We start from the raw sequence: 18,559 nt of genomic DNA, 5'->3' as shown, positions 1-18,559 counted from the left end.
GCTTCCACATCCAAGCAAGTCTTTTTACTTTTTACACAGCTTCTAAGTTCCCCAAAGTTCCCAAGTACCATTTAGAGTTTGGCCACCACTCCTTCAAAGTCATTGTTCAACAATAGATGAGGAATGTGTTACAAAAGTGTTGTTAACTCCTAACCAGGAGAATTTTAGGTATAAGACCATTTTTTGTCTCCACGAGTACAGTGCAGGAGCTTAAAGTGAGCTTTCCTTTTCCTTTTCAAAGATATATGGTTGAATGTCGAGATTCTTATAAGGTAGCAGACCAAGAAAAGAATCAAATTTTGAAAGGGTCAAGAGCGTTGCATGTCATGGTAGGTGTTCTGACTAACAGAATCACTAACAAAAGATGATGCCATATGATCGAGACTTTGCTGCTGATGCAAAAATAAAAATTTCTTTTTATTGCTTTAGGCATCCACGAATTATTTAGTGAGATTGAAATGAGGAAACATATACTTAAATTAGTAACTAAAAAAAGTGCTAGTGATACTCCCCCCACCACCGAAACTGACCCGAAAAAGGGCGTTTCTAGAATAAAAATATAAAGCAGATATAGCCAAATAAACATACAATTACAAACACAAAGTAACAAATTAACAAGTTGAAAGGCCCAATCAAGAAAGAAACCCTTGAGAAAAATTAGAATACAATATGAAGAATTGCATAAAAGTAAAACTACATATAAATGGTTTGCTTTATCACCAAAAATAATAATATAAGAGGATAAATAATGTAGATCTTACTGGCGGAAGCTTCAATTTAATTGAATCTACACTTTAATTGAAACACAATTAACAGACGACCTAAAAATCACTCTTTTATTGAATCTCTCAATCACAAATCACACACATAAACACAACTACTGAAACCCTAACTACAAGCCCGTTATTTAAAGTAAACCTATAAAACATAAACCAATAGGAACACGACATGTGTCCAACTAACTAATGGACTTGAACCATGGGCTTGGACTCAACTAAGGAGCTCGCGCCCATAACATGTAGAGGGAACATAGGTGCACACCTATGACACTGACAGACTCGACTAATGTTCTACATCACTCTCCCCATGTTGATGAAGCTTGTCCACAAGCTTGTTGACATGAAAACCCACCAATATGCAAAAGCTCTTCATTCTTGTATACATCACCCTCCTGGGGTTCGGAGGAATTCGACCTCGAGTTTTGGCTTTGTATCTACTCATAAAGTGGATAATGCACCACGATGTCACAAATATGCACTGTATTTCTCTGCTTTGCCCTAGAGAAAATGTCTCAATGTTGGGCAGAAAAGGATCTACATAATCACTGTCGAAGAATACTGACTAGGGCAGGGAATGGGGCCGGGTAGACCTGAATTCGATCCGACCCGATTACTGAATACATCGGGTTCGGGTATGTCGGGTTTGGGTTAGGATTCGGATATAATTTTTGGGCTTTTTTTGAATTTTTAGTGTTATCCGATCGGGTTAGTCAGGTTCGGGTCGGGTTCGGATATTAAATTTCGGATATAATCAGGTTCGGGTTCGGATTCAGATATTATGAAACTATTCGGATTCGGATTCGGATATAGCCATATCCGACCTGATCCCTGCACTAGTACTGACCCATGCGATATAGGAGGCCCAAATCCAGAATATCGCATTGGCGTTCCAGCAACTAATTCACTAAAAGCCGTCCCAAAAGAATTTGTGTGTGGGCTTCCTTGGACTTGTTTGTCACAAGCCCATAGTGGTGAGCACTGTTGTTGATGACATTTGTAATCACGCTCAAGACACAACACAACGGCTTCAGAAGTTCCTTCCTTCTCTTTGTTGTCATCGATAACAACCGGTGTTTTACGTTGGGCTATAGAAACTCTACCAACGATGGGGGGTTTGGGCTGCAAAAACTCCACCATAGCCTCCCTCAGTCGACTAGTCGCTTCTTTTAATCGATCAAACCTGTTTTGCATTAACGTTTCTTTCAACTCTTTTAATCGAGCAACCCGAACTCTAGGGGTTAATATGAATCCATGAGTTCTCCATGAATTCTTCATCTCTGACGTTGTAGACATATCTTTATCTACAATAATAAAATTGGATTCGCGAAATTGGATTCACAATGAATAGTAACCTTGGTGAACAGTGACGTGGTAAATAGTACCCGATGAACAGTATTTCATGAACAGTGTTTTCGGTGAACGGTACCGTAAATAGTAACCCCTGGAATTAACCTGCTCCGATACCAAATAATGTAGATCTTACTGGCAGAAGCTTCAGTTTAATTGAATCTACACTTTAATTGAAACACAATTAAAAGACGACCTAAAAATCACTCTTTTATTGAATCTCTCAATCACAAATCACACACATAAACAAACCTACTGAAACCCTAACTACAAGCTCGTTATTTAAAGTAAACCTAGAAAGCATAAACCAATAGGAACACGACATGTGTCCAACTAACTAATGGACTCGAACCATGGGCTTGGACTCAACTAAGGAGCTCACACCCATAACATGTAGAGGGAACATAGGTGCACGCCTATGACACACACCCAACAAGATGCTTTGTTTTCTAGATTATTAATTACCTTTTTGGTGCTTTATGGTGTGTGTACTGTTTTACATTCCTCACAGGCGAACCCAGTTAGTCCCGCCTTGTAATCTTCTAAATATCAATGGTGCTCTTGGTAAAGATAAGACGTGTGCTCGACCAAGCTCCAAAATATCCATATCCGAGGAGCCCAATGCTATTCACTACAAAAGACAAACCCTTACAATTAGTATGGTATTATGGCTGACAAAGTTTGCACCATAGTTAAGTTCCTCCTATACAAAAGAGTAGGTCAGAAAAATCTTGTAATCTCCTTGAACATGATGCAAAGTTCTGAACTTTGCATTGAGTATCTACTGGACAAGGAAAAATCCACTAACAGAAACAATCAATATTTTTTATTAGCAGAACGAGTGATTACAACTTGAGAACCAACAACAAAGTTCTATATACAGCCCACGCAATCTAACAAATCTTCTTAAAGCCAAGAACTCGCTAAATGAGCTAATACAGAGATTCATCTCAATCTCTAGGTTCATAAACAATAGATTAATGCAAGGTACTTCCATACATAAAAGAAAAGCACATAATAGATACCTAAACTTAGTGAGGCACTAAGCTATGAGATTCTAATTTCCCATCTACAAGACTACAACACCTTACAACACAGAGCACAACTCTTTCAAAGTCGCCACACCCCTAGAGAGTTGAGATATCAGACTCTTTTACTTTTTCAAAGTTGTCCATTGCAAGACCTTTCTTATCAATTCCCAAATTCTACAGCTATTACTAGTGGCTAATGTGGTGACACACCAGCGACTACTATTCCTCAAGGATTTGCTTAAGTATAAATAATCAACAAAATCTACAAAAAAAATGGTTTATAAATACTAGCAGATTGATAACTGAGCAAAAGAATAATGTCATTCAAACATATAAACCCTAAAACACACAAAATGTATTTATTTATAGCAGAAATAATTTTAAATATCATAACAACATTTCTTCACAATTAACAGATTGAGCTCTAAAGACAAAATAAAATGATAGATTCTTCACAACAATATTTCACCATCTCAACAGAACTAGCAATTGTAGAAGTATTCTCATCACCTGACTCAACATCTTCATCATCCTTGAATGATGATTTCCTAACTCACTTGCGGCTTCTTGTAATCTCCTTGCGATTAAAGGTGATCTTTGGGACATGGGAAAGAGTTGATCTCCAGTCCATTCCTTTTCTAAAGCGCTTTCTCAGAATAGGGCAATACTTTATCTCCAAATGCTGAAGCATGGTGAGGTGCTTCAACTCCTCGAGCTCGAAATCAAGGGTTTCATATTGGTAAAAATGCAAGCTTTGAATTGATGTGAGTTGGTTAAAGCCCTTGGGGAGTGATGAATGCGGTGAAGACCCGATCCAAACAGATTTGAGATTTGGGTAACTGCTGCATTCGCCACCTAATGGAAGTGACTTTGAGAAGGCACCTACATTCGATTCCAAAATAAGTTCTTCCAGGAGTGGAGGAAGCCAAGGCTGGACCTCTCCAAGTTCTGGACAATCATCTATTCTCAGATTCTTCAACGCTTGAGAAAACATGTAGTGCGGTACTACTTTTAACTTGCGGCAATTCCAAATGCGAAGTGAATGGAGATGGGGAACCGGATATCTCATTCTCCTTTGTTATTACTTGATACCATCTCCTCACACTCTTCCAGGTTGGCCAAGACATCCAAGCCGAGGGATTCTAGAGATTTGAGTTTTGAGAGATCCTCAGTTTTTTGCATTTGGAAAGGTCCAAAGTAACTAGATTGGATGCGGTTATCAGCCAATGGGGAAGCTGGAGGCCTGGGTACCCCTCTATTGCCAATTCTTCCAGATTTTCATGCGGTTGAAGGTTTTTGAGAACACCTTCCATCTTTTCAGCATCACTTTCATTCATGTCTTCTCTAAAGATTAGAGCTAATCTATGGAGATCTTTCTTATTTTCCAATTCTGCTTCAGCCACCTCATTCATGTCCCCCACCCGTTCTAATATGCTAATTACTAAATGTCCTCGCAGAAAATTGAGATGTTTTAGTTCTCCCATTTTGCATCCCTTGCTCCTACCATCCACAATGAAATTAAATAATGTTTGGAGGAAGCTCAATCTACCTATCCCGCGTGGCAAGTAATCCAGAGATGAAGTTAATCTGTTTTCAAGGTGCCTCAAATTAGATAGCTTTGAAATACCGTCTGGCAGTTTCTAGAGTTTGAAGCAACAATTGAGTAGCAAAGTTTGTAAATTGTACAAATTGCATGCAGACTCGGCAACTCTGATAACTTTGTATTCGACAAATTAAGGTACCTTAGATGTAGTAATCTTCCGACTTCTTTTGAAAGTTCTTCGAGGCTCCTACAACCACCTAAATCCAATGTCCTAAGACGTATCAATTGATGAAATAACTCAATCGGAACTGTACGACTTGGTTTAGTTGGCGTCAATAGAAAAGTTCTTAACTTCTTTGCCAAGTAAATTGGGAAGTTCTCCAAATCGTCTATCGCTAAATGACGGACTTTGCTTTCATCAAATTTTGTTTCCTTCGTCTCTAGAATGGAACATTCACTCTTTGAGAGAAATTATGCAAAATCATGAACAAGATCATGCATCTTGCAACTTATGATGTTGCCATCCGAATCTCTAGCAAAATCTTGAAAGAACGAGCGCATTGCTAGATCATCATAATATTCTTCTCCGATTTTTTCAAGATCTTTGCTTCCTTCTGAGCCAAGAAAACCTTGTGCCATCCATAACTTCACCAACCAATCCTTCATTATTTCTTTATCTTTAGGAAAGATCGCACAATATATAAAACATTTCTTCAGATTTGAGGGCAAAGGGTAATAGCTCAAGAAGAGAGAAGGAAAAATGTCTTTTTCCACATTTTGTACATCCCAGGTTTCACTTGTTAGAACATCCTTCCAATCCTTTTTTGTTTTCTTGAAGCGCATAAGGCTTGCTATACTCTTGATAGAGAGAGGGACGCCTTTGCATTTCTCGGTAATTTGTCTACCAACATCTTCCAATTTGTTAAGATCGTCTTCTCTTCCCTGAAAAGCGATAAGTGTAAACAACAACCAGCTATCAGCCTCAGACAATACCCCCAACTTATGGTTTTGGGTAGAGCCCATCATAAGTGCAACTTTTCATTACGTGTTGTGATCAAGACTCTACTTCCGGGAGCACCACCATCTAGTGCAAGCTTCAAGGGGTTCCATTCATTGGGATCTTCCACCCAAATATCGTCTAGGACTAATAGAAACTTCTTTCCTCTGAGTGACTCGTACAAATACTTGTGAAGAGCATCCCACCCAACCATGTTTGGGCTACTTTCTCCAGCTTGTTCGATAATCTCCTTGGCAAGCCTTGTAAGATCAAACAGCTTGGAGACACACACCCACATCGTCTTCTCAAAGGCTGTCGTCATTTTCTCTTCCTTGAGAATTAGTTTCGCAAGTGTCGTCTTGCCGAATCCCCCAGTTCCAACTATGGAGATGACATGGACTGGCATTATTTGGTGACTACTCTCCCCGAACAACATATCCATTATAACTGCTTTATCATGATCACGACCATATACTTTTGATCCATCGACAAAGGAGCTAGTTAGTTGTCGAGGTATGTCAGGGCTTCGTCTTGCAATGAGGTTGTGTTGATTCTTCTCTTTAGCAATCACATTCAGATGTTCTCTCACTTCTTTTATCTTATGACCAATATCACGGCGAACAACAACATCTTTAAAATAGAAGCAAGGAGAGAACAAGTAGGAAAGTACCTTCTTGTGTATGCCACCATTAACGACATCATCATCAACTCCATGAATTTATGAGATGAGAGTTTTAGTGTTCCACTCATCGAGTACATCGTCGGCGTCATAGATTACGTCTCTGAGCTTCTCTAGACATAGCTTGACTGCTTTCTCCGTAACTTGCTTCTCCTCAGCATCATCAAGCACAGCTTGGAGCATAGTGAGATCAGAATTGAGCTTTCCAATTTCTTCACGAACACCCACCACTAGTTTCACTTCATTTGCAAGTTCTCTTAGGACGATTGATTTCAACTCTCCCAACACATCAGAAACAAGTGCATCAGCCATTTCTGATAAAGAAAATAAAAAAAAGGTGATGAAAATGAGAGAGACAGATTATGATGAAAAGAAAGGCTAATAATGAGCTTTCGTTTGCAATGTTTCATCTGGTCTTGGTGTAACATTTTATATTGATTGAGGTGTGAGATTCAAAGTGAGCTATGTTGCTTGGAATTTGAACAAGAACAAATTAAAGAAAGCCGTGTGGGCATAGTTCTCTGAAAGTGGCATAATTCTCGGCATTTTGAACTGCCTGAACTCATGAAGGAAATGAAAGAATCTGGATTGATAAGTGAATGAAGCAATGTGTATTGAAGGCACAAGTCTCCACATTCTCTTCATAAAAAGTAGGAATAACTTTGAGAAAATAATGTTTATTCTGAGAAAAGGCAAAGTCCTAAAATATTCTCTCTCCTCTTGGAAGTTAGGAATAAATAAGTTAGTAGTCCTAGACTCCTAGTACCACGAAATTTCATTTTTTTTCATAAATCGTACCATGAACTTCTCATTTTTTACAACTTGGTACTCCATATATTTATATATTTATTTGACCAAAATGGTGTTATGTCTTTAATTTTCAAATTGTCAAAGTTCACTACAATGGGATGCATTTGCACCCATTTCCCACTAACTACCCATTTACTGGTGTTTGGCCCGCTAATGCAAAGTGGCAGTTATGCAAATAAGTTGCACTCATGTGCACTATATAAATGATAGGGTTATATACTAAAAACATTACTTTTGTATTAACTCTAATTCTTTATTTTTTGAATGAGAATCATATGGGCAAATGTTATGCATATTATATATGTTATTAGTTATATGCATGTGTCTAATACTTAATGTTGTAGATGATATGGTGTGGACACACAGAAGATTATATCATCAGTACCTTATAAAGTATAAGTAATCGTTCACAACCTAGATGAATTTGGACAAACCATTGGTACGGTTGTAGTATAATCTGGTATTAGTCTATCTTGATTATATGATTACACTAGTACACTTTGTGTGTATTGAACATGACCAAGTGAGGTTGTTTCTCCTTATACTGACTATATAAGAGAACAAACGCCTCTGTTATTATGGATACTTGTCTTTCTAATCCGGATATAATAACGGGCACTTACGTGCATTATACATTACTTTAAATCATCAATGAGTGAGATTCATTGGTGAATCAACAAACTCGATGGATTGGATAATGACATTGTATGTAAGGTGTGCTGTTGATTATAGAAGAAATTCGTGTCCCGCAAGAAGTCGGGTTGATGATGTCCCCTTGAGGAGCTCAAAAAGATTGTCATGTAAACCCTATAGGTGGATTTATTCCAACATGACAATGAGGTTGAGTGGTACTACTCAAGGACATAAAACGTTGATTAATGTAGTTGTCAGTAACTTGACTTAATCAATGGACATTCGATATCTTAAACACGGGGAGATCAACAAGTATATAATGTTTATATAATAGATCGTATGGTAGGTCACAAATTGGGAGAATTTGCACCTACTCTAAATTTCCGGGGGAATGCGAGGAACGATAATAAATCTCGTCATTAATGTTTATAATAAAAAAAAAAGTGAATATGGGTGCTCATCATTTATTGGTGGGAGGTGAAACTTATGACAAATAGTGACCCGAACCGAGAAGTATAAGCTTTAGGTCAACAGATACGTATGTCTGCTCACAAAGTGCGAAGAGTAATTGATCAGATTCATGGGCGTCCCTACGAGGAAACACTTATGATACTATAACTCATGCCTTATCGAGCATGCTATCCCATTTTTAAATTAATTTATTCTGCAACAGCAAATGCTAGTCACAATATGGGTTTCAATGAAACGGCTTTAATCATTAGTCAAGCGGAAGTTAATGAGGGTACTATCATGAAAAAGTTAAAACCCAGAGCTAGAGGTCGTAGTTATCCGATAAAAAGACCCACCTGTCATATAACTATTGTATTGCAAGATATATCTAAAGATAAAAACTATTTCACATGGTTAAGAAAATATGGGTGGATATATAAAGATAAGTATACAAATGTCAGAGAGAGGTATCTATATATGAATATGATGGATCATACGCTATATAGGAACAGAATGACATGGGCTAATAGAAAAACAATATGGCCTTATAGAGACAGCGAGGTGTTATGGGACAAAAAATAAATCCACTCGGTTTTAGACTTGGTACAACCCAAAGTCATCATTCTGTTTGGTTTGCACAACCAAAAAGTTATTCCGAAGGTCTCCACGAAGCTAAAAAAATATAGGATTGTATCAAGAATTATGTACAAAAAAATATGAAAATATCCTCCGATTAATCGAGGGAATTGCATGCATAAAGATTAAAAAACGAATCGATCTGATACAGGTAATAATATATATGGGGTTCCCAAAGTTGTTAATAGAGGGTAGCCCACGAGGAATCGAAGAATTATAGAGCAATGTACAAAAAGAATTTAATTCTGTAAACCGAAAACTTAACATCGTTATCACAAGAGTTGCAAAACCTTATGGACAACCAAACATTCTTGCATAATTTATAGCCGGACAATTAAAGAATAGAGTTTTGTTTCGAAAAGCAATAAAAAAAGCTATTGAATTAACTGAACAAGCAGATACAAAAGGGATTCAAATACAAATTGCAAGGCGCATCGATGGAAAAGAAATTGCGCGTGTTGAATGGATCAGAGAAGGTAGGTTCCCCTACAAACCATTCGAGCTAAAATTGATTATTGTTCCTATACAGTTTGAACTATTTATAGTGCATTAGGAATCAAAATTTGGATATTTGCAGGCGAGGAATAATGATCCTTTCTTTGTCTTTCTGTTCCACCCATGAATAAAAAAACTCGTTCATTTTTTTTTCTGTTAAAAAGGAGAAATTCTAATTTTCTATCTATATCTTATTCTATAGGGTTGAATAAAAATTCGATTGACTCCATATAATTGCTATGCTTAGTGTGTGACTCATTGGTTTTTTTATTTAGGGTTAGGCTAGGATTAAAAAACAAGGGACCGTCCCCTAGTATGAACTAATAACTATCTAACTAATAACTAGCTCATTGCTTCGTATTATCTGGATCCAAGGAACCAGTCACTACATGATGTATCGATCATATTATTGTAGCAACTGAAATATTTTTTACAAAAAAAAAATCAATCAGATTATAAGGTTGTGAATAAAAAACAGAGGAATATGGATAGATGGAAAGGTGAGAGAAAGAAAGAAAAAGAATAGCAATGGGGATATATGATTCCAATATGTATGGTCTATGAACCATCTAAAAAAAGGCAGTGTAATAAAGCATTAATACGTATTCGTCCATAATTAGATGAATAATAAAAAACAAAAGCGCCGAGTCAATAAGGACTGAGGAGATTGATTCGGGGAACAAATTTTTAGGAGCTCCATTGCAGAGTTCAGGCCTAGCCATTAATCGAGAAGCTATGGGAAGCATGAGAACCTATGACTGCGGAGGATTCCCTTGAAAACGAATCCTAATGATTCATTGGGTAGGATGGCGGAACAAGCCAAGAACCCATTCATTTAGTCCGAGAAGTCATAGGGTGCCCCTACTGAATGAAAGGGGTATTGAAAGAGCAAATATTCTCATAGAAAGCCTTATTGAATTGCTAAGTTTTGGTTTTGGCGATTCAATACAATAAAAAAGTAAAAATGAAGATTTATTAATTATACATTACAAATAGAATTTATAATTTTATATTATATAATGAAAGCAAGATATAAAAATCCCTACGCGACAGATTAGATCTCAAAAATTCCACAATTTGGTGTATTATTCATTAAATACAAATATATATCTGTAATTTAATCGTTTGATTCATTTTGGATGAGAAGAAACTCTCATGTCCGATTCTCAAGATAGAGATGGCATTGAGAAACAACCATCCACTATAACCCAAAAAGAACCAGATTTCGTAAACAACATCAAGAAAGAATGAAGGGAATATCTTATCGAGGCAATCAAATTTGTTTCGGTGGATATGCCTTTCAAGCATTTGAACCCGCTTGGATGACATCTAGACAAATAGAGGTGGGGCGATGAGCCATGACACGATATGCGCGTCATGGTGGAAAAATATGGGTACGTATATTTCCAGACAAGCCTGTTAAAGACTGATAAGAGCCCAAAACTGTAGTTTAAACTCCCTAACAATAATACTTTTAGACAAATTATGTGAGTAATAAATAAGAGTTAATGCTGATTACGTGCTTTTATGTATTTCAGGCATTGGAGTCAATTATGTGCAGGAATGTGTCACTTTGGTGAGATAAAGGAGCAAGGGTTGGTTGCTAAGAAGTTCTGTGATTAAAGACCAAGATTCAAGGAGAAAAAAGCCTTTGTAAAACCCGGTCAAAGCTGAAAAGTCAAAGTCAACGCTGGCAGAAACAGCACACAAAAGTCAGCAGAACTTCTGAAGATCATATCTTTGGGCTCAGACCTCGGAATTGGGCCTACCTTATGTCAAAACGACCGACTCGGAAAGAGCTTTCCAATGGTCTAAGAATTGACCCAATCAGAGGAGCAAAATGGATGAAAATTCTATTGAAGCAAAATCCAGTTGAAAAGGCCTCTGTGGACTGAAGAAATTGGGTTTTGGGCTCAATTTTATGGCCCAAAACATGGCTCCTCAGCCCATGCACGAAAATGTGGATCTTGTCTCTTCCTTTTCAATAGATAAGACTTAGCTCTTAAGAAATCCTTAGCTTAGGTAGAAAAGTAGCCATTAGAGCATAGTTCTAGATCTAGATTTTAGATTCAATTAAATTAATTAGCTTTTTATTATCTTGTTTTAATTTAGATTATTGAATCCTTGTTATTCCTTCATTAGATTAATAAAAGTAGTGAGTTCTTCATAATTTCAGTTTTGGTTATTTAAAATTACTTAGATCTAATTTTGATTCTTAGTTGTTAATCATTTCTTAGTTGTTAATTTAGATTTGAATTATTGTTTAGATCAAATTAGTAATTTTACAATTCTTATATGATGTCTTGTTTGAATTCCATGAGAAATGATAGTTTTATGAATCAAGGCTAAACCTCCATTAGAGGGGTTTGATAAAGCCTTGATGAAAACTTGATTGTGTAGTGTATAATCGTTGTAAGAGTCTATTCCACTCTAGAAGGTGGTTGATTCGCCATGAGAATGGGTAGAACTTCCTCACATGCTAGTCATTAGTTGGTAGAGATTGCCATGAATGATTAGGGATTAGAACAACCAATTCTTATCGTAAGAACGTAAGAATTTGATTACAACAATCTATGCTAGTTTATTAAGTTAGATTCAAGGTGGATTCAATCCCCCCTAATTCTTTATCTAGATTCAAACCTTAGTATTTCCATCATTTCGTTATTCATATCTTGTTAGTATAATTTGCATCGTAGTATAAATTCCCACCATTACTCTCACTAACTTTGGCTAGGACTGATAATATTAGAAAACATTGAATGCTAAAGAACTAGGAGTGGAACGAATCTTTTACTCCACTCTATTTCGATAGAATCGAGAGTAGAATAATCTTTGATAAAAAACACCGAGTAAAGTTCAGTTTTAGTTTTACTTGCATTTAGTTTCATCGCTTATTTGTGATTAGAAATATCCAAATTTTACGGGTTATCAAATGGCGCCGCTGCCATCTTAGTTCCCTTTAGTATTGCTTTCTTTAGAATTGTTAGTCTTCCAAAGTCCCATAACCCACCCACCCTTGTTTGATTCTAACTGTGGTTGTCCATTTCAACATTGAAATTTTCCTCGCAGAATTACACGGAGCACGACCCGCGCCCTAGGCAGGCTAAATTGGAGCGCCACCCGCGCCCAAATCACTAGAGCAAAGCGTGCCCCGCCCCCTCCCAAGGCATAAACTGAGCACGCCACGCGCCCAAACGCATGGAGCTCGAGTTGGACCTGAGTGCGACCTGCGCCCTACCTAGGCCTATTCTGAGCGCGACCCGTGCCCTCTGCTGAAACTGCCCGATTTCCACAGGTTTGTTTCAAACTTCCATTTCTTCAAGGTTTTCAGTGTTTTAACTTGTTATATACACTGAGCTCGCGTAAATAAGACGTTATTTATAAGCGAAGCAAGGAGGCATTCAGGTACTCCTTTCTTCCACACCTCGCATCTCCAGTTAGAGGTTTATACTAGTATATCAGGATTGTTTGTAGTGTTGTAGTGTTTAGTAAAGATTGGTCTTAGCCTTGCATGAGATTAAGGTCAGGTCGAAGAAAAACACCTAACGTAATCAATCATCAACGTCAACAAACACGCCTTTCTTGTGTACCACTCACTACACCTCTAGCTAGCATACCACACACCACACCTGATATAATGGCTGAAGAAAAAGAGTCTCCTCTCTCTGACTTTTACAAAGCCTTGAACGATAGCCCAAAATCTTGCATCGTTCTATCAGACCCAGTGGGGGATTTCCAAATCCCCCCAAATATATTTAATTTGTTACCCGTTTTTCATGGGTTAGACCATGAAAAGCCTTATCAGCACATGCGTAGGATTGACCAAGTCCTTACTACATTCCACCATCCTATGGTTGGTGCTGAACAAATTAAACTAAAGGTATTTCCTTTCACTTTAGCCGATAAGGGGCGTCTTGGTTGGTTAGCCCAAAGCCTAATTTTGTGGACTCGTGGGCCAAACTTGTTCAACTATTTATGGAACATTTTTACCCACCACTAAAGACCGATGAAATGCTTTCCAAGATTCATTTCTTTCGATAGAGTCCTCATGAATCTTTTTCAGAGGCTTGGAATCGTTTCACCGATCTACTTATAGAGTGTCCACACCATAACCTCGCGAAAGACACGTTAGTTCATGCCTTTTTCAAGGGACTGTTACACCACCACAAAGTGGTGCTTGACATAATGAGCGGGGTAGTTTCCTCAGTAAAGGAGCCTCAGAGGCTTATAAATTTCTAGAAGATCAAACAAAGCATAATAATAATGGGGGTAGTGACGATATCCCCCGTTTTGCTAGTTCTTCTTCAACAGTTAAGGCCGCCGGGATGTTTGAGATGAAACCTGATCCTGAGCTTAAAAACTTAATCAAATCTCTCACTAAAAAGGTAGAGACTATTGCTGTTCAACAAAAGCCTACCCCTGTCATGAATGTCAACTCTATTCCCTGTAATTTATGTTCGAGTCCTGGGCATCCCAACTCCTATTGTCCTCTAGTCTATGAACATCCATCCGCACAGCCGGACAATGTTTATTCCATTAATAGAGAAACTAACGCACCTTAGAGACAAAACCCCAATTTCGGTTAGCGAAATAATCAACAAGTTACACCTCTAAGGTATAATAATCAAAATGTTAAACCAACACCCAATTACAACCAAGCTCCCCAGAGATAAGGACAAGGACAAGGACAAGGACAAGGTAATTATAATAATTATAACAATAATAATTATAATGCTAATAGAGGTATCGTTCCGATTAATAATAACTATCACAACCCACCTATTAATAATCAACGTGAGATAGTTTCAGTCACACCACCTGTGACCACTACACCTACACAACCGGATCGTCTTGACGCCTTCATACAGGTTAGCCAACAACTTTTCCAATCCATGGCTCAATCTAACCAACATGTTTTACAATCCATTAATCATTTAACTCAACAGTTAGCCCAAGAGAAAGCCCAACCAAAAGGCGTGTTTCCAGGTCAAGTGTTACCTAATCCTAAAACACCAAACACAGCCTTTGAGGTAATTGGTAATACTAGTAATGAAAATGGAAACATAGGTGAGTTAAATGCTATCACCACTCTTCGTTCTGGCAGAGTGGTTGATAACGCCGTAACTATGCCAGTAGTTATCCCACCAGTAGTCCCTACACCGGATATTGAACTAGATACCGAAATGATAACTGAAGATCCTACCCCTGTAGAGGTACCAATTAAACAACAACCTAAGAAATAAATAGCCAAGGTTAAACATCCTGTTGACCCTTATGCTAAATATAGAGAGAAACCACCTTTTCCTCAGAGATTAGCAATGTTAACCAAGGATACAAATTTCGATGAGATTAGGGAAGTTTTCAAAAATCTAACGATAAACCTTCCTTTTTCTTGAAGCGATAAAAAAGTTACCTCACCATGCTAAGTTTCTTAAAGATTTGTGCACTACTAGGCGCAAGACAATTATTCCTAAAGACGCCATTTTAACTGAACAGTTCCCAACTCTATCGGAAAATAATGGAATTGTTAAGTACAAGGACCTTGGTCGTCCTACTGTACAATGCACCTTGGGGGATAATCACAGGACAACTGCTCTATTAGACTTGGGGGAGAGTGTTAACTTACTCTCTTATTATTTATATAAACAAATTGGTCTACAAGAGATGCAACCAACGAAAATGACGTTGCAATTAGCGGATCGTTCTATTAAGTATCCTAAGGGTGTGGTTGAAAATGTGCTAGTTAAAGTTCAAAATTTTTACTACCCAGTCGACTTCGTTATCCTCGACACAGAAGTCGCTAACGACTCTGTTCCTATCATTTTAGGGCATCCCTTCTTGGCTACTACCAACGCGCTCATAAACTGCCGCGATGGTTCGATGTCCTTATCTTTTGGCCATCTTTATGTTGAGGTAAATGTTTTTAAGATGATTCAAGAGTACCCAGATACGACTGTCGATGGAGAGGTTAGCATGATCGAGAGATTCACTCGAGATTATTTCGACAACACATTTCTTGATAATCCGATGCCCAAATTTCTTTCCTTTGGAAGTTCGGACTCTGACGTTTTCGTCCCTACACTAGTCGATACCCATCTTATGGATGAGGGCGAGATTGATGACTTTCTCAAGGATACAGAGGAATACCATAGTAATGTGGATGTGACCAAGCTTGATGAGGAATTTGATAAGTTTCTTAGAGCAGGTGATTAATCACCCGATCAAGAACTACCTTGCACAACATCCGCCACGATTCCCCTCTTTCCACCCTTTTAAAGGAACCTAGAGTTTGCACTTGATTATCTTGTTTTTCCTGTGCTTCATGATTTTCTAAACTCTGTTGTTAAGAAAATACTACCTAAAGAGCCACTTGACACTTTCATTTTCAGTTGTGTGATAATACCAACCCATGCCACAAATGACTTTTAAACTAAAACCATATTCTCATTTTTTCAATTCCTTACTTCTAAAATTCATCCATATCCACCATATCTTCCATAACCATCCACTTTTTCACACTCATTCATTTCTCCACCTTTTCGTTGGAGGAAAAAGAAGGTGTGCATGCTCGGTTACGTTCTAGATCTATCAGACTTCGCTTTCATTTCACTAAGTTGCGTCATCAAAAATCTTGGTGCTTGATTCTGTTTGGGGGTGCATTCCATGTTATTTATTTATGGAAAGACCCACAACTCTTTAGGTTATTGATATATGGTAAACTACATGTTCATTATATACATATGTGTTAGATATAGTCTTGAGTATCTGACTATAAAAGACTCATTTTGTTCTTCGGTGTACTTCCTTTCACTTCCATATATTGGTAAGTGCACTATTTAGGTAACCGGACCCTCCCTATGGAGTGTGTGGCTGTAAGTACCGGATCCTAAGACCATGTTTAACATAATTCATCTTTTCCACTCTTGCATGTTTTCTTGGTTTTTGAGTCATGTTCCTCTATGGTGTGAATTATATCCTTATTGCTTTTTGCTTTCCTTATATTAATCCGCATTCATAACAAGAAAAAAAAATATTAAAACCATAAAAATAGTAATCTAGGAAGTCTCGGAAATCTAACTTTAAAAGACCCACGTTTAAAACAAATTTTCTAAACCCTGTTCTATAAAATTTGTTTGGGGGGTGGAGTGTTGGTAATTCCATCCTTGATTGCCCAACCATCTTCATCTTATGTTCCATCTTCAAACAGTAGCGGGTGGTTTAGAGAATTTATGGATTTTAGTTGTTTTTATTGTTTTTATTAGTTCGGATGTTAATTTTGAATTCAGTAGTTAAATTTGTATTCGGTAGTTAATTGTATTTGAATTTCGATTTTAATATAATGTGGTTCTTTTCAAATTATGAGTTGATTCTTGTGTTAATCCCACCTTCCTGAATTGTTTGGGGGTGGTATTATTTCTTTTAGCATGGTTTTTATATGATCCACAATTTATTATGTAATTTTGCGATGATTGTTGGGAATATTGCCGATATTGGCATGCCTTGATAGGGTTATATACTAAAAGCATTACTTTTGTATTAACTATAATTCTTCATATTTTGAATGAGAATCATATGGGCAAATGTTATGCATATTATATATGTTATTAGTTATATGCATGTGTCTAATACTTTATGTTGTAGATGATATGGTGTGAACACACAGAAGATCATATCATCAGTACCTTATAAAGTATAAGTAATCGTTCACAACCTAGATGGATTTGGACAAACAATTGGTACGGTTGTAGTATAATCTGGTATTAGTCTATCTTGACTATATGATTATACTAGTACACTTTGTGTGTATTGAACATGACCAAGTGAGGTTTTTTCTCCTTATACTGACTATATAAGAGAACAAACGCCTCTGTTATTATGGATGCTTGTCCTCCTAATCCGGATATAATAACGGGCACTTACGTGCATTGTACATTACTTTAAATCATCAATGAGTAAGATTCATTGGTGAATCAACAAACTCGATGGATTGGATAATGACATTGTACGTAAGGTGTGCTGTTGATTATAGAAGGAATCCGTGTCCCGCAAGAAGTCGGGTTGATGATGTCCCCTTGAGGAGCTCAAAAAGATTGTCATGTAAGCCCTGCAGGTGGATTTATTCCAACATGACAATGAGGTTGAGTGGTACTACTCAAGGACATAAGAAGTTGATTAATGTAGTTGTCAGTAACTTGACTTAATCAACGGACATTCGATATCTTAAACACGGGGAGATCAACAAGCATATAATATGGAGCCCATAAACGCTGACACGTAATTTGGGATTAGGGCGGTAGTGCAATAATGACCTTTAATGGAAAAAACCATTTGTTGACGGACTTGGGCCGTGTGTTCGGGGAGAACATGGGAAGCCCAAGCCTGTCAGGAGGCCAAACCCTAATTTCTCCCCATGGTCCCTGTTGTAGCCTATAAATAGAATAATCTCTCTCTGGCTGAAATTCACTATTCATCTGAATAGAAAAAGAGGCAAGGAAAGATAGATCCAAAATTGGATCTAGCTTTGTGAGAAAGAAAGGGATTGGTAGATCGTTGCCCACACAACGTCCAATCTGTTCTAAAAGAATACAACAGAAGATCAAGGGGTTGATTTCGGATTTGATAAAGCTTGAATTCTCAGAGTTATCTAAATCGGATTCAAAGGTATGTTTTCTCAATCACAAATCGTGGACACCTATTAATTCCGCTGGCGTGGTGTTTGCGGTTTGTAGAAATAGTCATTTTGAAATAACGGTTCCTACATGCTTATGAGTAGATATTATGGTAGGATGAAATCTCAATGAGTTAGGCAGTTACTATCCTAAATTCAACCTAAAAGATATTAGGTTTGTTTTGGAATAGAGAATATGGGTTGTTTCCGTTTTCGGTTTTGGAAATATTTTGTTTCCGGCAATTGCCTTAAAACTTTTTGGAAACTTGCCGATTCATTTTGGAAACTCAAAACCAATATAAACTTCCTTCTACACTCACAACCCACACTACATCTCACTTTCATCTCTCACCTTTCACTCCCAATTTTTCCTTTTTTCTTCTTCACTTCAGCACTTAAGCTGCACGGAGTATGCTTGCGCCTCAGTTGAGCGCCACCTACGCTTGAACCACCTGTAACTCGAAATTTACCTGAGCGCTACCCGCACACTA

The 18,559-nt window shown here is 37.5% G+C and overlaps 1 pseudogene; it reads right to left on the bottom strand.

Annotated features, from left to right (window-relative positions):
* Positions 1-4,299: 4,299 nt before the first annotated feature.
* Positions 4,300-6,904, bottom strand: LOC147511882 (disease resistance protein RGA2-like; annotated as a pseudogene).
* Positions 6,905-18,559: the final 11,655 nt, after the last annotated feature.

The sequence above is a fragment of the Coptis chinensis genome, chromosome 3, assembly GCF_015680905.1.
Source record: "Coptis chinensis isolate HL-2020 chromosome 3, ASM1568090v1, whole genome shotgun sequence".
Taxonomy (NCBI): domain Eukaryota; kingdom Viridiplantae; phylum Streptophyta; class Magnoliopsida; order Ranunculales; family Ranunculaceae; genus Coptis; species Coptis chinensis.
Note: the sequence above shows the minus strand (reverse complement) of the source record. Positions and strands in the feature narration are given on the sequence as shown.